Here is a 14,657-nt window from a genome sequence, read left to right as displayed (position 1 = left end):
TCCCTGGCTGTAGTTAGCCATCGACCACTGCCGCTTTCAGCACTGTGTACACAAAGTGACTAAAATTATATCATACATCCTTGATGAATTACATAAACTACATTTGTAATGAAAAGTGTTATATGAGGAGCTAATAAATAACATATTTTTAAAACTAATATATCATTTATCAGCCATACAACTAAAAAATAACTACACATTATCTGTTGCTCATATATAACTGCTGTTTTCATCACCATACTTCAGCCTCATACCTCAAACTTACTGGCAGATGACCTCTTTGAGATTTCGAGTTGATGTGCACTTGAGGACATAATGCAACCACGATACTTTTTGATGCCCTGTAATGTAAACTGTGCTATCTGTCTGATCGTAGCTCCCGAGCGATGTCACCATGTTTTCATAACAATCTCACCCATTATACCAACGATTTCCATGATGAAAACAAGTTACCCATGCAGCAGTTTGTCTAGTAATAGCCCACTATACTTTCCTAAACTACCTGAAAGGTTGTGGTATACCATGTTAATACTCGTCCAGCATTGAACAATATCATGATTACAACATCCATAAACACTAACTGTACATACATGTCATAAATCCCCCGTGTATGTGTATTGAGGATTCCATTCTGAGTGGCGTTCTTAAGACACTTCTCATGTCACACTGTACCTCTACATTTATAGTAGATGCTGTATGATTCCTGTGAAAGGAGAGTACCATATGAGATGGTCATGAAGTATTAATGCATATGCTGTGGTGCCTGGAGGTAAGTTTTCTGATTATTCAAATTTAATGTGTACATCTTCAGTTCCAGTTTTCACCAACACGTTTTGCTCTGAACAATCTACAACCAATGTTGGGTTGGAATGGCAGTGGGCATTCGATTCACATATTCACTGCCATCATCATCAGCATTTTCATATTTGTAGTGACGTATTACACCCGAGACAACTGTGCATGTTATATTTCGTTGACATCAGCGTCAGCACTTACTTATCTCCAAGGTCATACTGCAAACTGCAAATCACAAGGTTAAAGAAGGAAGGGAATGGGAGGGAGGACCCTCGCACCCCCGCACACCTCATGCTTCTGCAAATTTTACACAAAGCACCCACACTCCAAGTACCCCTGCTCTGGGCCTCCTCGGTTAGCCGTGTGGTCTAATGCATGGCTTTCTGGATCGGGAAGGAGTGTCTGGTCCCCTGCACAAATCCGCCTGGCCAACTTGTGTTGAGGTCTGGTGAGCTGGCAAGACTGTGGACGGTTTTTAGGAAGTTTTCCATCTGCCTTGGCGAATGCGGCCTAGTTCCCCTTATTCCACCTCAGCTACACTATGTTGGCAATTGCTACACAAACAAGTTCTCCACGTATGCGTACACCACCATTACCCCACCACACAAACATAGGAGCTACACTCGACTGGTGTGAGACATTCCCTGGAGGGGGGGGGGGGGGGGGGTCCACCAGGGGCCAAACCGCACAGTAAACCTGAAAGAGTGGTTCAGTGTGGGGTGGGGTGGTGGAGGGGAGAAGTGGACTGCAGTAGTCGTTGTGGGGTTGTGGACCACTGGGTCTGCAGCAGGGATAGTGCCTATCCGTGGTTTCTAGGCCCCTGGTTACCATAAAATACAATACCCCTGCCCTGGAGTTAAATACGTTAGGTATCTGTATTGCTGAAAACTTTTTCAACTATGTTTGCGTTACTGACTTCTAAAAATCGGTTTAGAGACCTGCTCACCAGTCGCATAATAACTTTTTTTTCTTTATTGTAATTTCACTCCACGGCCCCGTATGGGCAGAGGAGGGCTGCCAGTGGCACCGTCTGCCACTCTTCAGCTGAGAAACAAATAGTGGTAAAAAAGATGAAACAAAACATATAAAAAGGCTATAAAAAGGGGAACGTGAGAACATAGCAAGGGGCAGGACAATGAGGATTAGAATACACTCTTACACAGAGACAATGTGGGACATAGTTAGAAAAAATCCACATAAATATAAAAAACACAGTTGGTGATGTGCATAGCACATAAAATACACTAAAGTCATACATACAACGTAAAAGTCGGCCACAGTACTAAGGACACACCAGAATAACGACACTTTAAAACCACTACACGAGATAGAGCACGCATGACAATGAGTAAAAACTGCCGAGAGGGACCTGCCAAGGGATGGGAGATTTGAGAGGAGGGAAGAGTGGGGAGAAGAGGGGACAGTGTAGAAGGGGATGCAAGAGAGGGGCGGGTGAAAAAATGGGGTGGTGGAGCACTGAGGGACAGGTGATGGTCAAAGCGGGAGAGGGAATGCAAGCCAGGAGTGAGCGCAGAGGCGCGAAAGGGGGTCCGCTGGAAGAAAAGGGGATGTAGGAGGGAGGAAAGAACCACTCAGAGGAAGGCAAAAGGAGGGGAGAGGCAGTCCTGATGAGGGGGCAGGAGGAGTTAGAATTGGTAGGAGGGTAAGATATCAGGACGGAGCTCCATCCAGGAAGGGTAGGAGCTGGAAGGTGCACTGGTGAAGGAGGTGGATGGTGTGGAGATGGAGTGTCGGCGACACAATAGTAAAAACGTGACTAGAGGTGGAGGGTAGAAGGGATAGCAGACACCAAGGGGTGAGAGGGATCGAGTCTACAGATGATCTACAGGCTTTGGATTTGTTCAAGGAAAAGAAGATGTGGGAAGGGAATGAGGTTATATAGGATCTGGGTGGGGGACGGCAGGCATATACAGAAAGAAAGGTGGAAGCCATGGCGTTCTAGGATTTAAAGGGCCTTATAGAATATAGATGGGGAGGAAATCCAGGCGACGCTGGCATAGCAAAGGATGGGAGATATCAAGTATTTGTAGGTGCAAAGGATGGTGCAAGGATGCAGGCCCCATGTCTGGCTGGACAGGAGTTTCAGGAGTCTATTGTGGGTTTTTTGTTGGACCCTAAGGAGATGGGGAGTCCAGGTAAGGTGACAGTCAAGGGTGAGGCCAAGGTGTTTCAGGTAGGAGTGTGGTGGATAGGACGACTATAAATGTTAAGGTAACGAGGGGGTGGTATGAGCTATGATGATTGCCTGGGTCTCAGAAGTGTTGATGCAAAGGAGCCATTGGTTCCACCAAGTGGTGAACTGGTCAAGGTGGGTTTTAAGATTACATTGAGACAATTGAAGCGTAGGATAGAGGACCAGGAAGGTGGAGTCATCAGCAAATTGGAGGAGGTGAACAGGCGGGGGAGATTTAGGCATATCTTCAGCATTCAGAAGGTACAGGAGAGGGGAAATAACGGAGCCTTGGGGCACACCTGCAGTGGATAAAATGTATTGGAGTTGGTATTGTGGATAGTGATATAGGAGGGACGATGGAAGTCGAAGGAAGCAAAGAGATGGTAGGAATTGAGGGGAAGTGTGTAGGTCTGGAGTTTAAAGAGGAGCCTGGATTGCCAGAGAAAGTCATAGGCGTTGTGGAGGTCGAGGGAAACAAAGATAGTGTAATGTGGAACGATGGGAGTTAAGCTGGAGTGAAAGAAGATTATAAGATTAAGAAGCTAGTCGCCAGCAGAGCAGAAGGGCCAGAAGCCACACTTGATAAGGGGAAGGAGGTGGTGCTGGTGAGGTGGTGATGAATACGGCGGGAGAGAATGGACTTGAATACCTTACTTAAAACGGAGGTGAGGCAGATGGAACAGTAAAAAGAGGTGCCAGATGGGGGTTTGTAGGGTTTAGGGAACAACAGGACGCAGGAAGTCTTCCAATGGTCTGAGTAAAAGCCAGTGGAGAGGAAGACTTTATACAAGGTTCCAAGGAGAGCCACGAAGGAGGGAGTGATTGCTTCAGGTGGCAGTAGGTGACACCATTGTGACCAGGGTCAGTGTTGCGTTTGGAGTGGAGTATGAGTTTGATGTACGCGGGGAGTGTTTGATCTGAGGGGGATAACCGATCCAAGTACTCGAAACAGGGAGAGAGTAGCAGGATGGAGATATCAGTGCATTCAACGACCGTGGTGTGAGGGAGTAATCAAAGTGGGGATTGTTGGGAATGGAGAAGACCTCAGAGAGATTGGAAGCAAAGTGGTTAGCCTTACTGTCAGGGAAGGGGCGGTTGTCGTGGAAAAGGGGGTACTGCAGGGCAAGATGGCTACCAGTAAGGTGGTGGAAGGCTGAACAGTACTTGGAGGAGTTGACAGGGAGGATGGCGCCGGTCCAAGAGTTTGTTTGCTGTTAATAGGTTATGTATCACATTACTATATTTTTTTCCTTGATTGAATTATTGAATTTCGAGTGGATTGACAGCAGCTTAGTACGCCGTTCTACAGCCTATAGAAGATGATAAACAATATGTAAAGGCGAAAAAACGGTGACGTTGTTAATTGCAGTAAAATGGCACAAAGTTGCGGAAGTTAAAATAGAAAAAAAACACGTGGTTTACGATGCTAATGAAGACACACAGTAAGTATACAGGCACAATTAAAAAACATGGCGACAGTATCGTTTCTGTTCGCAACACTTTAAAAATTGGACACACAACACTGAACACTCAAACACTGCACCAGAGATTAGAGACGAAGATAAAACACCACAGCCTAAAGCAGACAGGCGGAGGGGGGGCTGTGTAGAACCTGGGTGGATGAGGGGAAGGAAGGGTGGGGAAAGCAAAAAGGGGGGGAACAAAAAATTGCTCTGAACACTATGGGACTTTACATCTGAAGTCATCAGTCCCCTAGAACTTAGAACTACTTAAACCTAACTTACCTAAAGACACCACACACATCCATGCCTGGAGAGGGGGGGAGCAAGGTGGACACAAGAAAAGGAGTGGGGAAGACAGTGGAGGGAAAAGAAAAAGGACTTGGAGGGAGACAATGGAGTCAAGGAGTGGGTAGGTGGAGAACGAACAGAATTGAAGGAGAAAGGAAGCCTGGGGAAACGACAGAGGGAGGGCAGGGAAGATGAGGATCGAAGTTGATAAGAGGGATAAATTGAGGGAGAGAGGGCATCATCCAGGAGGGAGAAGTTGATGGAAGCCACCTTGCGAAAGGAGATGAGGGGTGTAAAGGTGGAGGGTAGGAGGGACACAAGAGTGAAGGCGCAGCAGTGGGTTGGGGTTGGAGAGAAAAGGAGCAATCAGGGGATGAGGGAGATCAATTTGGCCAGAGGTGTAGAGGACGTCGATATGTTCTAGGAGAAGGAGAAGATGGGGAAAAGGAATCAGGTCATAGAGGACCCGCGTGGGAGACGGGAGGCATACATGGAAGGCGAGGTGGAGTGCATGGCGCTGGAGGATCTCGAGGGACTTATATAATGTGGGGGGAGACGGATGTCTAGGCAGGACTAGAGTAACAGAAGATGAGACGGATTAAGGATTTGGAGGTGTGGAGGATGGTAGAGGGCTTCAACCCCCATGTCTGGCCAGAGAGGAGTTTGAGCTGGAGGTGATTGTTGGCTTTGGACTGTATGGAGTGGAGATGAGGGATCCAGGTGAGGTGACAGTCAACAGTGAGTCCAAGGTAGGTGAGGGTGTGGGAGAGGCGGACAGGACGAGAGCAGATGGTAAGGGAAAAATCAAGGAGTCGGAAGGAGCGAGTGCTATGACCTACGATGATTGCCTGGGTCTTGGATGGATTGATTTTAAGGACGCTAGATCAAGGTGATTCTGGGGAAGGCGTTGGGACCGTTGAAGGGTAGGAGCATGTGCAAGGAGGACAGTGTCATCGGCATACTGCAGGAGGTAGACTGGAGGGGGTTTGGAGCGTATTTGCCATGTACAGGAGGTAGAGAAGAGGGGAGAGGACAGAGCTCTGGAGCACACCCGCAGAGCATAGAAGGTGTGGGAATCGGCGTTATGGATGGTAAAATAGGAGGGGCGGTGTGAGAGGAGGGAGGCAGTCAGATGGACATAGTTGATATGAAGAGCGTAGATCTGGAGTTTAAACAGGAGACCGGGATGCCATATAGGCCTTTTCGAGGTTGAGGGAGACCAAAATGGTGGAGCAATGGGAGTTAAGCTGGAGGTAGAGGAGATGAGTGAGGTGTAGGAGTTGGTCATCGGCAGAGAAGGAAGGTCGTAAGCCACATTGAGTGGTGGCGAGGAGATGATGTCAGTGGAGTTGATGATGGATGTGCTGGGTAAGGATGGATTCCAAGAGATCGCTGAACATCAAGGTGAGACATATAGGGCGATAGGAGGAGGCATCAGACGGAAGCTTATTGGGTTTGGAGAACATCAGAATACGTGAGGTTTTCCACAGGTCAGGGTAGAAGGCTGGCGAGGATTACATTGTAGAGGGTTGGCAAGGACTGAAAGGAAGGAGGTAGGACAGTGTTGGAGATGGTGGTAGGTAATGCAGTCATGGCAGGAAGCAGTGTTGCATTTGGTGTGGAGTGTAAAGGCTGAAGTCCAGTGTAGTCATGGGACCGTTAAGCTCAGATGGTGGTGTGTGGCCCAAGTACTGGAAGCAAGGAGCAAGGGGAGGAACAGAGGTATCCGTACGTTCGATGAAATTGGTGAAGAGGGAATAATCAACATCTCCTCCCTTCATCACCCTTCTCTCTCCTCCTTGACCCTGTCTCGTGATTCCTGGATTATCCTTGGAGATAAGGAAGTCTGATCGCTGATAACAGCAGAATATGACGTTTCCGATTTCATGAGATTTACTGGAATGATCCTCTGGTTTTGTGTCAAGGTTATCTCGTCCCCTCCTGGCCCTATAACTTCTGGAAACCTCATCCGTTCACGCTACAAAGCGTCGAAGATAAAGGCGCCAGCGTCTGCCGCTTGATGTCCCCTCCCGCAGTAGGTGTGACATTGCTCATGAACAGACTTTTGATAGAACTTCCTGCGCTGTACCTGAAAGCAGTTTGGACCGTAAATGGCACTTAATGCGGCCACACCAGTCGTATCAACATGGCAGATATTGCTAACAAAAGTAGCGGCAGAAGCATATGCAACAGAAACACAGCACTCAGTCGTAGTCTACCACATGCTGGTTTGTTGCATCATAGTGACGTCTAACTGGGCTTATCAGCACGAGATGCATTTCACATATTGTGATGGGTGTGGCAATGGACACATAGGGCTATGCATCTATGGGCAGTGATACACCAATAAGCATCATCCACACCACTCCACATTTGCAGCCATCCACCCTCCTTTGGGTGACACAGGTCATTCCACAGGGCATCAACATGACCAAGGTCAAGCTTGAGGAGTAGGCACCCCATGACTAGCATAAGTCGTATTACAGAGGCTCGATGCAGACCAATTCACAAGCACCCACTCAGAGGTTTGGCAGGTACTACATGAGGAGAGAGTACATACATTACATCTTCAGAAGACACAGGCGCTGGTAGTCTACGACTTTGCTCCACATGCGAAGTTCGAGCAGTGGTTCCGACTATGTTGTGTCAGGCAGCTGTGTCATGCTGCATATGTGTTTATCATGGACAAGGCGTCTTTCACCCATGAGGGTGTGTTCAACATCCATAGTTGACACGTGTGAGGAGAGGCAAACCTCTATGCCACCACAACACAGGGTCATCAGAAAAAATTCATCATCAATGCGTGGGCAGGCATGGTCCATGATTACCTGACTGGCCCCTACATGCTTCCTTCATATCTCACAGGCGACAGCTATACAACATTCACCCAGCATGTTACTAGAGATACTGGAGGAGGTGTCTCTTCTAGTCTGTCCACGTATTTGGTTCCAGCACGATGGGGAACCAACGCACTTCAGTCGAACTGCCAGAACCCAAGTCAGACCAATGTTTGGGGGTCACTGGATTGTTCGAGGTGGCCCTGTAATGTGGCCACTGTGGTGTCACCGCCAGACAGCACACATGCTGGGTGGTAGCCTTTAAATCGGCCGCGGTCCGTTAGTATACGTCGGACCCGCGTGTCGCCACTATCAGTGATTGCAGACCGAGCGCCGCCACACGGCAGGTCTAGAGAGACTTCCTAGCACTCGCCCCAGTTGTACAACCGACTTTGCTAGCGATGGTTCACTGACAAAATACGCTCTCATTTGCCGAGACGATAGTTAGCATAGCCTTCAGCTACGTCATTTGCTACGACCTAGCAAGGCGCCATTACCAGTTACTATTGATACTGAGTCATGTACAGTCAAGAGCGACGCTCATCATTAATGGATTAAAGTTAAGTATTCCACCAGCTACGTCCGTTTTTCTAAATTCTAATTTCCTTGTCCTGTTCCAGACCTCACGCCAGCCTGCGTGAGCTAAAACGCGTGCCTTTCGGCTTCCTCTAGTAAACCGGTGTTGGCTCTCCTGCCAACCCACAACAGCCATCTCGGTCACCTGACCTCATTCCGCTAGACTTCTTCCTGTGTAGATATCTGTAGATTGTATTGCATGAAAACCCAAGGAATCTGCGGATGACCTAGTGGTCATCGGAGATCCGAAATGTGAAATAATTTGCGTGAAGGTCACGGTTAAAGCAGGCTCAGACATGGTAATTGGATGCCTCTATAGGCCCCCCGGCTCAGCAGCTGTTGTGGCTGAGCATCTGAAGGATAATTTGGAAAATATTTTGAGTAGATTTCCCCACCATGTTATAGTTCTGGGTGGAGATTTTAATTTGCCGGATATAGACTGGGAGATTCAAACGTTCATAACGGGTGGCAGGGACAAAGAATCCAGTGAAATTTTTTAAAGTGCTTTACCTGAAAACTACCTTGAGCAGTTAAACAGAGAACCGACTCGCGGCGATAACATATTAGACCTTCTGGTGACAAACAGACCCGAACTATTTGAAACAGTTGACGCAAAACAGGGAATCAACGATCATAAAGCAGTTACTGCATCGATGATTTCAGCCGTAAATAGAAATATTAAAAAAGGTAGGAAGATTTTTCTGTTTAGCAAAAGTGACAAAAAGCAGATTTCAGAGTACCCGAGCTCCAGGCTGCCTCGCTCAGCGGCTAAGTCCGCTTCAAGGTCATCCGCCTATAAGGCGACACACAAAAGTTTTGTCTCAAGTACAGATAGTATTGAGGATCAGTGGACAAAGTTCAAAACCATCGTACAATATGCGTTAGATGAGTATATGCCAAGCAAGATCGTAAGAGATGGAAAAGAGCCACCGTGGTACAACAACCGATTTAGAAAACTGCTGCGGAAGTAAAGGGAACTTCACAGGAAACATAAACATAGCCAAAGCCTTGCAGACAAACAAAAATTACACGAAGCGAAATGTAGTATGAGGAGGGCTATGCGAGAGGCGTTCAATGAATTCGAAAGTAAAGTTCTATGCACTGACTTGGCAGAAAATCCTAAGAAATTTTGGTTTTATGTCAAAGCGGTAGGTGGATCAAAACAAAATGTCCAGACACTCTGCGACCAAAATGGTCTGAAACAGAGGATGACAGACTAAAGGTCGAAATACTAAATGTCTTTTTCCAAAGCTATTTCACAGAGGAAGACTGCACTGTAGTTCCTTCTCTAGATTGTCGCACAGATGATAAAATGGTAGATATCGAAATAGACGACAGAGGGATAGAGAAACAATTAAAATCGCTCAAAAGAGGAAAGCCACTGGACCTGATGGGATAGCAGTTCGATTTTACACAGAGTACGCAAAGGAACTTGCCCCCCTTCTTGCAGCGGTGTACCGTAGGTCTCCAGAAGAGCGTAGCTTTCCAAAGGATTGGAAAAGGGCACAGGTCATCCCCGTTTTCAAGAAGGGACGTCGAACAGATGTGCAGAACTATGTCTACCAGTTGTAGAATTTTGGAACACGTATTATGTTCGAGTATAATGACTTTTCTGGAGACTAGAAATCTACTCTGTAGGAATCAGCATGGATTTCTAAAAAGACGATCGTGTGAAACCCAGCTCGCGCTATTAGTCTACGAGACTCAGAGGGCTATAGACACGGGTTCACAGGTAGATGCCGTGTTTCTTGACTTCCGCAAGGCGTTCGATACAGTTCCCCACAGTCGTTTAATGAACAAAGTAAGAGCATATGGACTATCAGACCAATTGTGTGATTGGAATGAAGAGTTACTAGATAACAGAACGCAGTATGTCATTCTCAATGGAGAGAAGTCTTCCGAAGTAAGAGTGATTTCAGGTGTGCCGCAGGGGAGTGTCGTAGGACCTTTGCTATTCACAATATACATAAATGACGTTGTGGATGACATCGGAAGTTCACTGAGGCTTTTGCGGATGATGCTGTGGTATATCGAGAGGTTGTGACAATGGAAAATTGTACTGAAATGCGGGAGGATCTGCTGCGAGTTGACGCATGGTGCAGGGAATGGCAATTGAATCTCAATGTAGAGAAGTGTAATGTGCTGAGAATACATAGAAAGAAAGATCCCTTATCATTTAGCTACAGTATAGCAGGTCAGCAACTGGAAGCAGTCAGTTCCATAAATTATCTGGGAGAACGCATTAGGAGTGATTTAAAATGGAATGATGATATAAAATTGATCATCGGTAAAGCAGATGCAAGACTGAGATTCATTGGAAGAATCCTAAGGAAATGCAATCCGAAAACAAAGGAAGTAGGTTACAGTACGCTTGTTCGCCCACTGCTTGAATACTGCTCAGCAGTCTGCGATCCGTATCAGATAGGGTTGATAGAAGAGATAGAGAAGATCCAACGGAGAGCAGCGCTCTTCGTAACAGGATCATTTAGTAATCGCGAAAGCGTTACGGAGATGATAGATAAACTCCAGTGGAAGACTCTGCAGGAGAGACGCTCTGTAGCTCGGTACGGGCTTTTGTTGAAGTTTCGAAAACATACCGTCACCGAGGAGTCAAGCAGTATATTGCTCCCTCCTACGTATATCTCGCGAAGAGACCATGAGGATAAAATCAGAGAGATTAGAGTCCACACAGAGGCATACCAACAATCCTTCTTTCCACGAACAATACGAGACTGGAATAGAAGGGAGAACCGATAATAATTGTAGTGGGCTGACAAGACAGCCAGTCCACCGTGACGGGTAACCGAAAGGCACGCGTACAGACACGCCGACTGGCGTGAAGTCTGGAACAGGATACTTTGTGAATGCTATAGAGAAAAGTATGCAGCTCCTCGAATACTTAACTTTATTCCATCATTGTGGTACATCGCTCTTGACGATACAAATGAGACTTTAATTACAAGCACTGTAAGGCTAATGGCGCCTTGCTAGGTCGTAGCCATGGACTTAGCTGAAGGCTATTCTAACTGTCTCTCGGCAAATGAGAGAAAGGCTTCGTCAGTGTAGTCGCTAGCAAAGTCGTCGTACAACTGGGGCGAGTGCTAGTCCGCCTCTCTAGACCTGCCATGTGGTAGCGCTAGGTCTGCAAGTACTGACAGTGGCGACACGCGGGTCCGACATGTACTAATGGACCGCGGCCGATTTAAAGCTACCACCTAGCAAGTGTGGTGTCTGGCGGTGACACCACAATAATAATAATAATAATAATAATAATAATTTTATTGTCATTCGGCCATTACAGCAATAGACAACGTCATATACATACTAAAATACAATTAATAGTTTGAAAGAAACAACAGGTTTCTTGTTAACATTATAGTATTATATTACAGTTGATAAATTCTCTTATGTCATAGAATGGGTGGAGGACTAGCCAGTCATGAATTGTTTGTTTGAATAGTTGTTCAGGTAATTCTTGAACAGATTGAGGAAGATTATTAAATAATTTGTACCCCATGATTTCGTAGCTGTTGAGTGACTTTGACAATCTGTGGTAAGGAATATAGAGGCACCTATTCCTTCTTGTATTGTGGCTGTGTACATTTTCTCTGGTTTTTGTTTCTGGTAATTTCTTCTTCGTATAAATTAGAACATAGTATATGTACAAGTTTATGACAGTCATGATTTTCTGTTCACAGAACAATGGTTTACAGTGTGCCTTATATGCAGAACCAGTAATTATCCTAATAGCTTTTTTTTGCAGTGTTAATACGTCATGTACACAGCTAGAGTTCCCCCACAAAATAATTCCACATGTTATTATACTTTGAAAGAATGAAAAATAGGATGTTCTAACATATTTTTCAGGAACACAATCCATAAGTCGCCTTAACAGGTAAATAACTCTTGACAATTTACCACTAATATATTGTACATGTTGACCCCAAGATAATTTATCATCAATGTATACCCCCAAAAATTTGACATAACTTGGATCATCTGACAGAAGCTACTCAAGGTACCCTCCGCCACACACCGTCAGGTGGCTTGCGGAGTAGGGATGTAGATGTAGATGTAGAGGTGAGGCTACATATGGCTCATGATGTTCCTCGCACCATGACCGGTATCTTTGAGCAAGTGCTGCAGTCAATGATATGCGGATGTCAGGCACACTACGACACTGGAAGTAGGCGTTTGAACACATACTACAACTATCTAATATGCAGGTGGTGAAAGTGTTGTTGTGGTGCCCACCAGGGATCTGGTAAATTAATTTAAGCAAGTGAATAAAATAGTTTTTATAGCATTGGAAATTTGGTTTTTAACGTTTGTTTCACATGTTGTTTACTTTGTACTCCTACAATATATTCATTTTCTAGTACGAATGGAATAAATGACAATGTACATTCCTTAGGTCCTGTTGTCAGACGCTTGCCACAGTGTCTACAAATATGGTTACAACCCGTTTCCTAGCATTCATGATTCCAATCCTTTAAAATCAATAAAAGCGCTGACGCCTCGGAATGTCTGCCATGATTCATATAATGCCACCGATTGGCACACACTCCAGCGAAGTAGACGGCGTTAGTTGCTCCGTAGGCTGACGTTCGCCCCGTAATTTCTATGCTGTCATTTTCTGTCTGTTACATCCTGTTTACCATAACCCATAACATCGGAGATTCTAAACAGGATTCCGGGAGACGATACGAGTGAGTACCCAAAATAAACCGAACTAATTCTTTGGTGGGCATAACTTCTGTAGTACCACGTGTCACCCCCCAGGAGCGCGTAGGGCGAAGGTTCCAGAGTTAGTAAGCCGAGTGCCCGTCGTTGCAGGTCAGGACTAATTTCGGCTGAGTTTATAGTGACAACCGTTATGTGCGATTGTCGGTTTTGCAATTGCACATATTCGTGAACAGAGTGCAGCGGTGAAGTTCTACATTTTACTCGAAAAAATTGGAAGAGAAACTCTTCAAATGTTAAAAACGGCGTACAACAACGATGCTATGGGGAAAACTCAAATGTTTCAGTGGTTTTCCCGTTTCAAAATTGGTGCTATGTCAAATAATAACAAATCTAGTTCTGGTCGTCCTTCCACTGCCCAAACACACTAAAACATTGAAATATGCATACTGTCATCAAAGACCATCGACGATAGATCATTGAATAAATTATGGAGCTGTCGGAAGTGACTTGGACTTCTGTTCTGAGAATTGTGACAGTAGATATATCAATGAAAAGAATGGCTGACAAATTCGTGCCACGACTGCTGACTGCTCAACAAAAACAAGATCATCTGCAAGTATGTTGTGCTTTGATAGCAGAGTCCCGAATTGATTCAAACCGTTTTCAAAAAGTATCACATCCCACGAAACTTGGTACTATGTTCATGATCCTTGATCAAACCAATAATCAAGCCAGTGCAAGACTTAAGTTCGCCTCGCCTGAAGGAAGCTCGTCGGATGAAATCAAGCATTAAGACAATGCTGATTTGTTTTTTGGAAGTGAATCGATTCATCCATTCAGAGTTTGTTTCGCAGAGTCAGACAGTTAACTAGGCTGCTTCTTGAAGGTTTTCAAAAAATTACGGAACAGTGCGCGGCGGAAGCAGCCTGTTTTGTTGCAGTCAGGTGGATGGTTTATCCATCATCACAATGCCCCTGCTCACACAGCTCTGTCAGTACGACAGGTCTTGACCAAAAATGGTACGATCCGTGTTTCTCACCCATCATAGTCACCCAATCTTACACAATGCGGCTGTGTTTGGTTTCCTAGACTCAAAACAGGCATGAAAAGAAAGTTTTCCTTATATTCCTGAGGTGAAGGGAAAAAAGACTGAGGTGATTTCAAGTAGCACGAAAGATGAATTTGAACAACGTGTTGAAAAATAGAATAAAATATTAGACGAATGTGTCAGTGCAAGTGGGAGTACTTTGAAAGGAACTGAAGGGCCTCGGTTAAAATGTGAATAAATAAGTTCAAAAAAAAGTTCGGTTTCTATTGAGTACCTCCTCGTACACTGCGGATAGAAGCCAGTGTCTGACTCTGTCAGCCAATAAAATAAAAGAGCATCGCATTCATAGGAGACAGTCCTGTTTATGCAGCAGGTAGCTCCATCTGCTGCACTAGCGATCTTGGTCATCTGCCACGATCACTGAATGTCTGGAACATAGTTCCCGATCTGCCTCTGGTCCTTTCGCTCACAGCGTCATGCTTACTGGTGGAGATGAGGCCTAGCAGCAGGCGCCAATGCCTGTAATTTCGACACTTAGTAGCGTTGTTGGATAGCATTTCCAGACACGCGTCCCTACCCTCATTTTGCTCCTCAAGGCACCTTCCAGATCCCCAAGAAGTTTATCAGCGCAGTTTGGAAACACCTGACAGAATCAGATAGTGACTGGAAGGTAATAATAGAAATGGAGATGGTAAACATAATGCTTAAGTGTAATTTATGGAGATGGAGTGGAATGATATATGTGGTAGGATGGAGTACATTATTGCTCT

General features: G+C 45.5%; 1 protein-coding gene across 1 annotated transcript in view; it reads left to right on the top strand.

Annotated features, from left to right (window-relative positions):
- LOC126184604 (WSC domain-containing protein 1-like) overlaps window positions 1-14,657 on the top strand; it is a 401,052-nt gene that overhangs the window by 116,703 nt on the left and 269,692 nt on the right. The gene's annotated exons all lie outside the window — the stretch shown is intronic.

Source organism: Schistocerca cancellata, chromosome 4, assembly GCF_023864275.1.
Source record: "Schistocerca cancellata isolate TAMUIC-IGC-003103 chromosome 4, iqSchCanc2.1, whole genome shotgun sequence".
Lineage (NCBI taxonomy): Eukaryota > Metazoa > Arthropoda > Insecta > Orthoptera > Acrididae > Schistocerca > Schistocerca cancellata.
This window is presented reverse-complemented; position numbering and strand designations above follow the sequence as displayed.